General features: G+C 39.9%; 1 pseudogene across 1 annotated transcript in view; it reads right to left on the bottom strand.

Moving 5' to 3' along the window:
- Positions 1–13,952, bottom strand: part of LOC141409579 (RNA-binding motif protein, Y chromosome, family 1 member A1-like) — a 304,090-nt pseudogene that overhangs the window by 14,327 nt on the left and 275,811 nt on the right. The window lies entirely within an intron of this gene.

Genomic DNA, 13,952 nt, shown 5'->3' with positions numbered 1-13,952 from the left:
ATCAAAACCACAATGAGATACCATCTCACACCAGTTAGAATAGCAAACTTTAAAAAAAATCAGGAAACAATGTGTGCTGGAGAGGATGTGGAGAAATAGGAACATTTTACACTGTTGGTGGGACTGTAAGCTAGTTCAACCATTGTGGAAAACAGTGTGGAGATTCCTCAAGGATCTAGAACTAGAAATACCATTTGACCCAGCCATCCCACTACTGCAGATATACCCAAAGGATTATAAGTCATGCTGCTTTAAAGACACATGCACATGTATGTTTATTGCGGCACTATTCACAATAGTAAAGACTTGGAATCAACCCAAATGTCCATCAGTGACAGACTAGATTAAGAAAACGTGGCACATATACACCATAGAATACTATGCAGTCATAAAAAAGGGTGAGTTCCTGTCCTTTGTAGGGACACGGATGCAGCTGGAAACCATCACTGTCAGCAAACTATCGCAAGAACAGAAAACCTAATACAGCGTGTTCTCACTCATAGGTGGGAATTGAACCATGAGATCACTTGAACACAAGAAGGGGATCATCACACACTGGGGCCTATTGTGGGGAGGCGGGATGGGGAGGGATAGCATTAGGAGATATACCTAATGTAAATGATGAGTTAACGGGTGCAGCACACCAACATGTCTCATGTATATATATGTAACAAACTTGCACATTGTGCACATGTACCCTAGAACTTAAAGCATAATTAAAAAAAGAAGATATTTTAAATAAATACACAAATGTTTCCTCTACTCATAGGTGAAATTCTGCTATATCATTCTCTCTTTTTCTATTATACGATTTTACATGGATAATGAGTCAAAAAATTGATGTGCTGGTGATGTATTTTATTTCATACTTGTAAAAAGGTTTTCTTTGAAAAATACCACGTTCTATTTTTCATTTTTTTAAATTCCTTGGAAGTGGTAATGGAGACATGGAAATTGTAAAGCAATTACTTCACAAGGTAATTTCAATGTAAACAGTATATTTTTCATTACAAAATTATTTTGTTTTTGATTAAAATTTTAAAAATATATACAAATACAAAATAATATAATAAATACCAATTTAACACCACTTAAAAATAACAGTTATTAATATATTCCTTTTTGTATTTACATTACCTTTGGTTGTAATTGGAATATATGCCCTCAGGTTAGTTTCCTTTCTTCCATTTCCAGAGGAACCATTGTCATGAACTAGTATTACCTATATATGTTTTAAATTTATTAAAATATTTATTTCTGAATAATACTGGTGTCTTGTGCATTTTTAATGTTTGTGTGAATATTATAATGTGTGTGTTATTTCACAATTTTTTTCTGTTAACATTCTTGTTGAGAGCTGCCATTATTGATGGCGTAGTTCTCAGTCTTCTGAACTCTCATGTTCCATGATGGGTGTATTGAAATGCTACGATGAAAAACCTTCGCTATGCTTCCAGGTACACATGTGTGAGAGTTTAAATGAATATACTAGAAGAATGGCTGGACTACAGTGTGTGTACAGTTTTAACTTTGAGGGGGTAAAATATTCTCATTAGCTCCCTGGACTACCACTTTATTACTATTGTTGATCCATGCTAATCAGCTTAGAGTATGTCTTAGATTTTTCATTTTTAGTGAAGTATTATTATAAGTTAGATTGATTAGAACCAGCACGTGTGTGTTGAATGTTCATTTTGTTTAATAATTACAGCTTGTCAGGCCTCTGTCAGTATGTGACAAAAATAAAATATTAACAGAATGATGACTTTAGTAGGGTGATAAATCTGAAAATCAACTTTATTTTCCTCATACGGTTTACACAAAACATAGATACTGATACTTTTTCAAGTACAGCATGCAGCAGAGTGAGTGATAATAAATCAATATGCACTGAGTCAGTAGTGGTTGGAGATGAGTAGTTTCTTCCAGTCTTGCCTGGTGATGAAAGACGTATTTGACAGTTTTTTTTTTTTTTCCTATGTGGTCTACTTACATGACACTCCCAGATCATCATATCGTAGGTTTGGGGAAAACGAAGTTAATAATAGGCTAGATATATATAAATTATGAGCTGGAAATAGAAGCTTAGCACACAGAGCATAGTTAATTGGTCTGACCACAGTGGTTTTGCCATCTTTCATATACCTACAACTATTTATTTATGAGCTGTTTGCTAATGACTATTTAAAAACAATCTGTTTCAGCAGCAATGACCAAAAAATGCAAGTAGATATTTAATTAAAAACGACTCAGTTTTCCTCTAAATCCAATTATCGGTTGAAAAGTGCCAATAAACACATCATGTAATGATAAAGCCTTATAGTCCATGTTGGAGCCACAAGGCTAAAAGTGATACCCTGAATTGTAGAATATAGAGTACTGAGGGGAAAAAATAGCTGCTATTTCAAAAGGTAATACTCAGTCGAATTAAGAAAACTATGCCTGAAGATGACATTTTCATAGGTTTAATATGTGAATTTGGAAAAATGAAGCATATAATTCTGAGATGTTTGGCTTTTTATTTACATCAAATTACTATTTAAAAAATCAATTGTGTATATATTTTAATCCCAATTTTTCTGCAGTTAAGAAATATGCATCAGTAATTGTTAGTATGTTAGCTCCATTAGCTACAGAAGAAATTCCAAAAGAGTTGAATAATGCCATTTAGATGTTTCAAATAGAAAATTAAATTAAAAAATGGTTTGAATTTTTAATCAATCATTGGAACCAAAATAAAGCTGTTGAAATTTTATTGTGCAAGAAATAAAACATTGACAATATGATAAATGATTTTTAATGTTCAGTTAAGCTAAACATTGTTGATAACTTTTATTGGTGACAAGAAGCAGCAACTTTGGAAAAGCTTGCAAGTAACTTTTTAAAAAAAATCAACATAAAATTAAAACAAATGCATTTTCTGGGAAAGAACTATGGATAATTATTGCTAAGAAACAGATTAATTCCTATAAATATGTTCCAGAATCATTATTCTGCCTACTGTTTCTAATATTTAAATAATACATGTAAAGAAGCTATTTTTGTTTTGCTTGAACATATGTAATTTTGGTTTTAAATTTTGAAGGAATTTCATATTCCAAAATAGTTGGAAGATAAGTATTTAATAGATCCATTGATACAACGAAAAAAATTTGCCTGTAAGGAAATAATATATTAAACAGTAAATGATTTTGCATATGTTAGTACTCTTTTATCCTAAAAAAAGTTTCTGTTGGAATAATAAAGGTTTTAATTGCCGAATTTTCCTAAATATCTTTAGATAATCCTACAGATTGATGGAAAAAAATTATCATTTTTTTTTACATTCTTGACTATACTCAGTATTATTTTAATAGTTGCCATACTAATGAAGGAAAGTTAGAACCTAATGTGGTTTTGATTTATATCCCTGGATTACTAATAAGCTCAAGCATCTAGTCATTTTTTATTGGTCATTTGACTTTCTTCTTTTCTAAAAAGCACCTAACTACTTACCTGTACTGCTTTCTTCTACTGGGCTAGATTCTACATATTTTTTCTTGTATATTTGTAAGAGTTATTTTAGAAATTTTGGATACTGGTATTTTTATTTATATTTTTCTCAGCGATTTTTCTGGAGTTTTATAAACACTCAAGATAGTTTTTAGAATTCATTATCTGAAGATTTTCAAAAACCTAACTCAGAAGTCATTTGTGGCCATAATGCTAACTTCAAATGATAAAATAATTTTGCCACTTTAGCAAAACATACTTCAAAGATACTAATTAGAAAGCACTGAAGTTCTCAGTTCTATCTTTTTGATAAAATTCATTTAAATAGTCATTTCAATAAAATCCTTTACTTTTATAGTAAGAACCAATTATTAAATGTTGATTACCTAGCTCCTGGATGGTTTTCTAAATATTTCATAATTTTCATTTTGGTAATAATCTCTTAGCATACTTCTTAGAATTACTGGTTCTCTAGATCTCATTTCAGATGATTGAACCAGGATTTTGAAGGAAAATAGCTAGAAGTATCTGGACATATATTTTATGACCCACATAATTATTTGGGGTTGTTTGTGAAACTTTGGTCTGACATATAAGATAAAGTAAAAAAATAACAAAACAAAACAAACAAAAAATGCAAAGAAAGAACATCAAGCCAGGAGTCAGGAATAAACACTTTATCTTTGCTTTACTTCAGGCTTCTCAAGTCATATGTGTCTATCTTCTTTTTCATTCTTGGTAAATACTACTCCAAACTATCTAGCACTTCATAGTTGTAATTAACCTGTTAGTTTGCAATTTAGCAAAAAATAAGAAACCTATTTCTGAACATTTTCTTTAGCATCATATTTCTAGCTATACCCTGTGTGGCAGTTAATGCTATGTATGGCTATAAAATAGCAGTATTTAATAAAAATATTTGACCGCTGCAGCAAAATTACCTTCTGTAAATGATCCATTGCTACTAAGATTACATTGACAATTTAGAGATCGTACTGGAATTTTGAATTTCATATATTCAAGAAAGATTGGAAAGCATCTTCAGATGTCGTCTATAATGACAAGAGTTAATACTTATATTAACTTCCAAATTTTCCTGTGTTAAAGCAGGTGTGCAGATATTGGATGAACAGGCAGGCCACTGAAGCATAGCAGCGATTATAGTTGTAAAAGTTTTGACAAAATAGCACATAACAATATCTCCACAGAAAATTTAGATTTTGACACAGCTAACAGCGGTGGAAGAAAATGACGTTTTTTGTTTTTAAAGATTCCCCAGCTGGATCTTAAAGGGAGATGACATAATATTGTGGAAAGAGGTAGTTTTGTAATCCGAAATTAGACTTTAGGAGAAGTTAACTATTTTGAGACCCAAATTTCAGATGTATGAAGTGGGGTCTTAAACACCTAGTACTGTATGTGTAGTTATAAAGATCATACAATATCAGCAGATTCTATTTACCTTGTACTTGTCTGTAAAACAAAGACATTATTTAATTGTGTTACTTAATATAGCTTCATGGGGGAATTTTAACGAACATTTATCTTGGAAGAAATAAAATAGTAATACTGGCAGAGAATGGTACTTTCTCCAACATTGACATTGCAGAGCTCCAGCTGTTCCATAAAGAAACTGACATGAATTGAAAACAAAAATTGGATTATTGAAGATTGTTTAGGAGGCAGTCTTTATTTACTAAGACTATATAATTCTCAGAGAGGACACACAACTTGTGAAGGGTTGGATGTTAATGATGAAGAGCCATTGAAAAAAGGGACTCAAGGATCATCCTCTACATTTCTAGCTTGAAATACAGGATATTTGGTGCTGTAGATTTCTGAAATAGTGGAATACTGTAAGAGGAAACATGTTGTGAGGATGAAATGAAGGTCTGGTTTTGGCATGTGGAGATGTAAGGCACACAGTTGGATATGCCAAGTCTGAAGTTCAGAACAAAGGTCTGGCCTGAGGTCGGGAATTTGTTAATTGTCACCATAGAAAAGGCGTTTCAGCCTTCAGAAAACCAAATAAAATCCTTTACTGAGATCTGAACAACATCAACACCTGTAGATTTAGTAAAGATGCCAACAAAATACAAACCAAAGTTCATATTAAAATTAATGAGAAAAGATAAACTACTTAGTGAGAGGTACTCAGTCAACTAGTATTTAGTTAGCTAACAGCTAGCAAATTTGGGAAAAAATAAAATGTATAAAGAATCTTTGATCAGGTTTCCAAATATACAAAATAAAAACCACTTACATGTTAGAAGTCAATGTGCCAAATTTAATGGTACTATTTAATACTAATACAGAAAAATGAAAATTATTCTAAATTAAATCAATAGACAATATGTTTTCTATCATTGTGTTTCTTGTCATCTCAATTTATTTGTGCATCATTTAACTCACTAAGCAATGATTCCTCTTAATCCCATTATGTTTTATTTAACATGGCATTTGTTTTTCATATGTGCACTATTACACCACCCAATAGAGAGGAAATGCATAATTCAGGCTGTTGTATCAGAAACACCTTTGCTTTTCAGATCTAGGTTTCTGGAGTGTGGTTAATTTAAGCACTCTCATCAGGCCTTGAATTTTCAGATTTCCATAATCAGTTCTCCAAAATAAACAATGTCTGAAGATGACTACAAGATAATTAAAATTATACTGGCTTTTAAGATAATTATGTTTGTGTAAATATGATGCTCTTTTTGGGGGTGGTGGGAGTGGAGAAAAAGTTTTGCTCTTGTGGCTCAAGCTGAATTGCAGTGGTCCGATGTTGGCTCACTGCAACCTCCACCTCCCAGGTTCCACCGATTCTCCTGCCTCAGACGCCTGAGTAGCTGGGATTACATATACCTGTCACCAAACCTGGCTAATTTTTGAATATTTAGTAGAGATGGGGTTTCACCATGTTGACTAGGCTGGTCCTGAACTTCTGACATCTGGTAATCTACCAGCCTTGCTCTCCCCAAGTATGGAAATTACAGGTGTGAGCCACCTGGCCTGGCCTTCAAATTATATTTTAATGTCCATTCATTCACACAAGTTTTTGTAATTATCTGCATGTTATCCTTAGGTGGGGGAAAAACAGTATCAGAATTCTTGATTAATATATGAAAGAGAGAATGACAATACTACAGAAGGTTGAAACTATTCACAATACTGTATTTAATGAATAAAAACATTACTTTTAAAATCTTACTAAAGTACTGAGTAAATAAGTAAAATATATTATTTCAATAACTCTAAAGTACATGTACATGAAGAAAATAGAACAAGGGTTCATATACATAAACAAACAAATGAAGCTGGGCATGGTGGTTCATGCCTGTAAGCCCAGCATTTTGGCAGGCTGAAGCAGGTGGATCACTGGAGGTCAGGAATTCATGACCAGTCTGGGAAATATGGTGAAACCCAGCCTCGACTAAAAGCACAAAAATTAGCTGGACATGGTGGCATGTTCCTGTAATCTTCGCTCCTCAGAAGGCTGAGGCAAGGGAATCACTTGAAGCTGAGAGATGTAGGTTGAGATGAGCCAAGATCCTGCCACTTGACTCCAGCCTGGGTCACAGAGCAAGTCTCCATCTCAAAACACACACACACACACACACACACACACACACACACACACAAAAAAAAAAAAAAAAAAAACTAACCAAGGAAAATAACAATTTTGTACCAGAAAAAGTACTCACAAAGTCACATATCTAACAGGAAAAAAATGTCCTTTAAAACAAAAGTTCCACAAGAGGCAAATAAGAAAACAAATTTATCACCATGCATATAAAGTTCCAATAATAAACTGAAGAGAACCACAGGGGGAAAAAAATCAAAATTTACAAGCGAGTACTCTAAAAGAAGCTGAAAGTCACTCCAAAATTTTCTGAATTCTATGTCTCTACATTGCAAACATGACCATAAAATTTGCCAGCAGAAAAATCAAAATGTATCTTAAAACTCAATAAACATTTCAAGTCACAGATAAGAAACTTAATGGAAAATGGATATGTCTGTAGTATTTCCATACAAATCTGAACTAACACTATTTATTTGTACTCATTGTTTCACTATACTAAGAAAATAACTTCCATATTAATATTAGGGGATGCGACAAAGCAGGTCTTCATCATAAGTAACACGGGTTGTCCACACCACTACTCAGGTGGGCCTTAAATCCCAGCCAGGTTCCCTCCTTGGGCACACACCGAAGGTCCACAACCTTTTTTCAATCTCTTCCCATTTCCTCTCTTGTAAGCCCAGTGTGGTCCTCTGGATTCCCTGTCCAGTGGCCTCTCTTGTCTGGAGGAGTGGACCAGCGTGAGTGAGGATGGCACAGGGGAGTAAGCATGTCAGGGGAGCCTGGGATCAAAAATGATGGGCCTGGGAGACCCATTCTTGGAGGATGTAGAGACAGGCCTAGGGGGGACATCTGCATGGAAGGTGAGAGGGCACTGGTTGAGCCCAAACTGAGCCCCAAGTGGTAGCCATCCTCAGGGTGGGGAAGGGAGCCAGCATGGGATGATGAGACAGCTATCACTTGAGCCTTGCTTCTCATCCACTGACCTTAAACACTTATGCCTCTTAGGTGGCTTCAGGTGCTATAATCCTGAAATGTGGGTGTTACAGTTCCCTGATGGCCAGTTCTCCACCACCTCTTAAATGGCTTGGGAGTGCTCACTGCAGTCACCTCCCTGAGGCTCAAGTTCTCCATGTGGCACATAACTCCAGGAATCAAAGACCTCAGTCCCAAGCCCTAGACTGCTCACCTGGCCTCCTCTCTGTTCTCTCTCTAATGGCCTCCCTCCTTCAGGAAGTATGGCAGGGGATTGAGCTACAGGCCCTGGCTGATGATCTGGGGGACTGCAGAAGGGGCTACAGGACAGGTCAGGTCATGGCTCAAAGCCAAGTACCCAGAGGCCAAGGAATGACCAGCAAGATCCTTCCCCATGATGTCCCATGGTGATGCTCCCCTCAGCAATCCCACCAGAACCTGGGCAGTCATGGTCAGCCAACCAGCTGAAGAAGCTCAGGTAGGAGGTGCACTGCCTGCAGCTGGAGGCTTGACCTTCATGATCCCATAACCACTGGACTGCAGTGGAATGAGACACCATGTATCCTTGAGAGAGAGGACTCAGGAAAGTTCATACCAGACCTACTCTCCCATACACCATGTCCCCTACCATGGTGGGAGCCACTCCTTACAGAGGATGCCAACACAATACTCCTGAATGGTCACTTTATTGTGGAAATAAAAGTTGTGAGAAAAGGAAAACTTCATCCTGCCACTGGTACCTGAGATGACGGAGTTCCTACCCCTACCTGGCCAAGAAGAAAGAGGACAGACTTAAAGGAGCATTTCATGTACCTGGGCTGAGGTCACCTGCTAGCTGGAGTGAAGAATGCATTTTTCCTTCCCAGCTCTCCCACTGAGACACCCTGGGGCCCCAGGGCCACCTCCAACTCACTTAGAAACCAGACACTTCCTGCAGACCCAGGCTCCTTAGCCTGACCTGCAGATCCATCATGTAGCTTAGCAGGATTGACTTCATTGTCATTTGTGATTGCAGCCAACATCTGGGTGTGCTGCACTAATTGACTCTGGTTAAGGAGCCACAAGATGATTGGGTGGGCGTGCAAGGAAACACCCTGCAACTTTGTGAGATCACAGAGAGCATGGGCACCCTTGCGGCTGTGGTGGTCTTGGCGGTGGGTGGAGGCAGGCTCAGACATCCTGCTCTGACCAGGGGCAGGCACAGAAAAAGTGGTCAGAGATTTGGGGGCGGGGTGGTGTTGTGTGAGGTGGCTGATTCTTCAGAGTTCCTGAGCTGCAAGAGATCCTCCTGTGTTGGGTGCTGGACAGGTTCTGCTGCTGTCCAGATGTGTGCTCTCCCCTTCTACCGGTCTCCCTGAGGGGTGGGCGTGTCCACACGAGGCAACCACTGTGGGTAGAAGTGGCTGCAAGGCTGTGTCAGCTCTCCCCATGGGGCTTGTGTGGGTTTGACAGAGGTTATATATGCTCAGGGCCTACCCATCTTTGGTGCAGGGCAGGCAGAGAGAAGAAATAAGTGTCTGGGGAGCTGGTGCCTGCCTTGCAGAGGACAGCAGCCCTGTGCACCCTGAACCTGAGTCTTGAGCACCTTGTGTTTCTGGGGTGAGTCTGCTGAACACAGGCATGGGGAGCAGGAGTATTTCCAAGGCTGGCATGGGCATGCAGATTCCCGTTCCTCCAGGGACTTTCCCATTGACATGTGTCCTTCAACTTTCTGCTATTTATGAAGGGTACTTGCGCTGTTATTCTTCCTTGGGAGTGCTGTGCTTGGCTTCCTCTCCCTACCACGAGTCCTCAGGGCACTGGCAAGCAAGCTGCCCTCCTATCTGCAGGAGACTATCCTTCGTTCCCATCATTGACTCCCATGCCCTGAATCCTGGTTGAACTCCGGTGCCCACCACCTTTCTTCTCCCAAACATGCTCCCGGGAGCTTGATGCCCACCCCCTGCTGCCAGTTATCCTGAATTGGCAACTGCAAGGATATGACTCTGGCCCAGAAGCCAGGGATGCCCTGAGGTCTGGGGCATTCTCAGAGTCCAATTCCAAGTGAAGGACTACCAGAGAGTCTGTTGCCGGCTGGGAGGTAGTGGGGCCAGGGCCAGGCTATGCCTGCTGGTCCTCCTGCTGCCGCTCCACCTTGGCCTCCTCCTAGGCCACCAACTCCATTTCTTCCATGATGTCATCCCCCACTGGCACGCCTCCTCCCGCAGGTTTGCCTCCCTGCTCTGCACACAGGCCGCCCTCTCCTGCAGAGCCTCCAGCCTTAACACGGTGCCCTCCTTGAGGCTCCCACAGACTAAGTCCTGCGCTGCTCACCCCACGCCCCTGCCACCCCTAGATTCTGGGGGAAGCTCCCGGGGGAGCCCGCGGGCCTAGCCCTGCTGAGAAGCACGTCCCACACGTACGTGTATACAGGGTTCACGGGGAGCCAGTCAGGGCGCACAGCCCGCAGCACTCGCCATGGGGCCCTGACACCCAGCAGGATTAGCTGCCCACAGTATCCCTGGAGTCGGAGGCTGAGGCCCTGGGCTTCCAGAGCCAAGCTAGCAGACACCACGGCCACTGCTGCACTTGCAGGAGCCTCTGTGCCAGCAAGGCTTGCACATGGGTCATCGAATGGGGGACCATGGCAACTGGCCTCCCGTGTGCCCACGGCACAGGATGAGAGGCCCTGTGAGTACAGCATCCTCAGGGGGGAAGCGTGGAATTCGGAGTCTGGATTTGCCTAGATCTGAGAGTCCTTGGGGATTTTGGCTTCCGGTGCAGATGAGTTCCACTCCAGTAACGTACCAGTCGATTTTCCTTCCAAGCACCAGCCCTGCCCAACTCCCCATAAGCCACCACCGCCCTCGCTCCAGCAGGCAGAGCTGGCCCTCTCTCTTGCCTCTGGATCCGCATTATTCAGTACCATCAGCCTAACCTGCCAAATGAAGTGAGATGTTTCATGTGTTCCCTGTGAATCAATGTTTTGCCACACTCAGCATGCCAGTTAGGGTATAGGCCTTGTATGCCCACAGTTCCAAAGGAATCACAGTCCGTCTGCGTGTGAATGAATCCACCGCAGCGTGCCACAAGCAGCTTCTCAGAGGATGCTTACAGGGAGGGATGGATCTGCAAGCCAGACAGAGACTGGGCGCCTCGGGAGACGCCTACCGCCCTCGCAATAAGTGGCCAATGCCCACCGCCCTTGCAAAGATTGACTACTGGAGGTAGGTGGGATTTCCGGGAATGTCTTCTTCCTTACAGCTCAGGCCAGCTCCAGGGGTCTTTCCTGCAGTTGGCCCTGTGGTGCCCCGAAGCTAGGTGCGTAGGACCGGAAGGCCGGGACCTTGAGGCTGTTTGTCCTACTGAAAAGCACCTGTATTTTCTATTTCTCTGGACAGGTTGGTTTCTCGGCAAGAACAGAAAGCAAACTTTTGGGATTTTGTCTGTTAAAGGGGATAGTTTTCCGTGTGTAGATGTTGAATTATGGGAGACAATAGGGAGAGAACTCCTTAGTGCTATTAAGAAACTCATTATTATTAAACTCACTGATTTTTCTTGAGGATTCTGCCTTTAACTGTCGGACATGTCCGACATGTGGGCAAGTTGTGGGAGATGGCGCCATTGTTTTCATGTGCACTTTTTTATTAAAGCCGTTTTTTCCCTGTGAATGTGGTCATCATTCAAAATACAGGCAATACACTTAACCACTGCAATTAATAACTTATACTTTTAGTCAGCACATGTCACATGTCTGATTTGCTTGGAAGGAATTATCAAATTTTGCCATAAATTATGTTACTTTCATGTGTGTAGAAATCTGGAGCCATAAATAATTTCATTTTAAATTTTCCTCTGTAAAGACTGTAATTGTCTCCTTCCTTGTATGAGAGTATTTGAAACACGTTTCTTGTATCTCTGGTGCCGTAAATAATTTAAACTGAATACGTGGGTGTAATCCAGATAAATGGAGTTAGGTAGCCTAAAATGGGAACAAAATAGATGCGCTTAAATTATTCTATTAACCTGGCACACTGACTTACTCTTGTAATCCTACCATTTTGGGAAGGGGAGATGAGGGGATGGCTTGAGGTCAGAAGTTTGAAACCAGCCTGGGTAGCATGTAGGCCTCCTTTATTGCCATTTTTGCATCAGGGACCAGGTTAGTGGAAGATAATTTTTCCTCAGAGAAGGGTTACACAGGGGAAGAAGGCGGCAAGGTGGACATGTTTGTGAGTGGGGACTGGCAGCAGGCCCCCCAGGGACACGTGGTGGGGCTGGGCTTCCGGTGGGAGCAGTGTGACAGAGGACAGGTGGGGCAGCGGGGCTCCCACAGGGACAGGGTGGGGCAGCAGGGGAAAAGAGAGAATGATTTCCAGCTGAATCTGTACCACCTCAGGTCATCCTCAGGCATTACATTCAGGCCACAGACAGGTATAGGTTGAAGGCCAGGATTTGGGAATCCTTGACTTATTGTATATTTCAAATTACTAAAATATGGTAAAATATTTAAAATATTCTCCCCCAATAACTTTTTAATTAGCTTGATTTAATCTTTTATCCAAATATCACGCTGACTGTGGTGATTCACCTTTGGAAATCCTATCACTTTGGTAGTCCCAAGCCGGCAGATCATTTGAGCCCAGGATTGGGAGACCAGCTTGGGCAATATGGGGTAACCGGTGTCTGCTAAAACACACACACACACACACACACTTTCTCACACACACACACACAAATCACCTGTCTTTGTTAGAAAGCCCCTGTAGTACCACCTACTTGGGAAGCTGAGATGTTGGAGGATCAGTTGAGGCTGGGTGGAGTGCAGTGAACAGTGCACTTTGGCAACAGGAGATATACATCTCAATAAAAAAAAAATACACAAAATATCACACTGTACCTCATAAATGTATAGTTTTCAAATACAATTATTTAAATGGAGACATCTTTCATATTGCAACTTAGGAAAATTACAGTAACTTTTCTTCTCTAATTTTTAGAAATGAGATTTTGTCAGGTACATATTAAAATGCAGCATTTGTCCATGAAGTCATTGCCCCATTTGCTCTGTATGTTCCAAATTTTACATATTTAAAGCAAGAAAAACTGAAAGATGTCATCCTCTGGAAAGGAATTTTACTTGAGTTTTCTGCAGAGTATGTAATAAAATTTTATCTTTTTAGCTTATTTGTTTTTATCTAATTATAGATAAATTTTTGACACTTGCAGCATAATGGTAGAAGCAGATCATCCTGGCAAGCTTTTCATTAGCAGCCTCAATAGAGAAACCAATGAAAAGATGCTTAAAGCAGTATTTACAAAACAGGATCCCATATCTGAAGGCAACACTTAAAACCATGTGTGTGTATTTAAATATGTATATTTCAATATGTATGTTCAAAATATGTTACATATGTTTTGAAAAATATATATATATTCTCAAAGTTCATTGTGTACATACGCTAAAATACTTTATTGTTTTTCAACTCTTATTTTGAAGTGTCTATTTAATATTTGGAAAACCTCATAGCAGCAGGTGAAGGGTCTGTGGTAAGGATCACTTACTACTTAGAAAAGAAAATGAGAAAAAGTAAATGTGTTGTGGAGTTCAGGAACACACTGGAATAAAATAGGCTGACTATAGGCTTGACTTGGTATTAAGAATCATAGTAGTGATGTGAAATGCAATTTGTTTTGGTTTGATGTAATTTCCAGATGGTTAGTACCTTAGTTAGTCCATTATATAGATGTAAAATGTTTTCATTTATTTTTGTTCTTTTGATAAAGAATTGAACCAGCAAGTCCAGAGGCTTTGCATTTATTATTTTTCAGAATAGTGCAGATGCTAAGAATGCTGCCAAAGCTATGAGTGGAGAGGTAAGTGTCCCTTATTAATAATATTCAAATTATGTTCTTCAAT

This window comes from Macaca fascicularis, chromosome Y (genome assembly GCF_037993035.2).
Source record: "Macaca fascicularis isolate 582-1 chromosome Y, T2T-MFA8v1.1".
Classification (NCBI taxonomy): Eukaryota; Metazoa; Chordata; class Mammalia; order Primates; family Cercopithecidae; genus Macaca; species Macaca fascicularis.
This window is presented reverse-complemented; position numbering and strand designations above follow the sequence as displayed.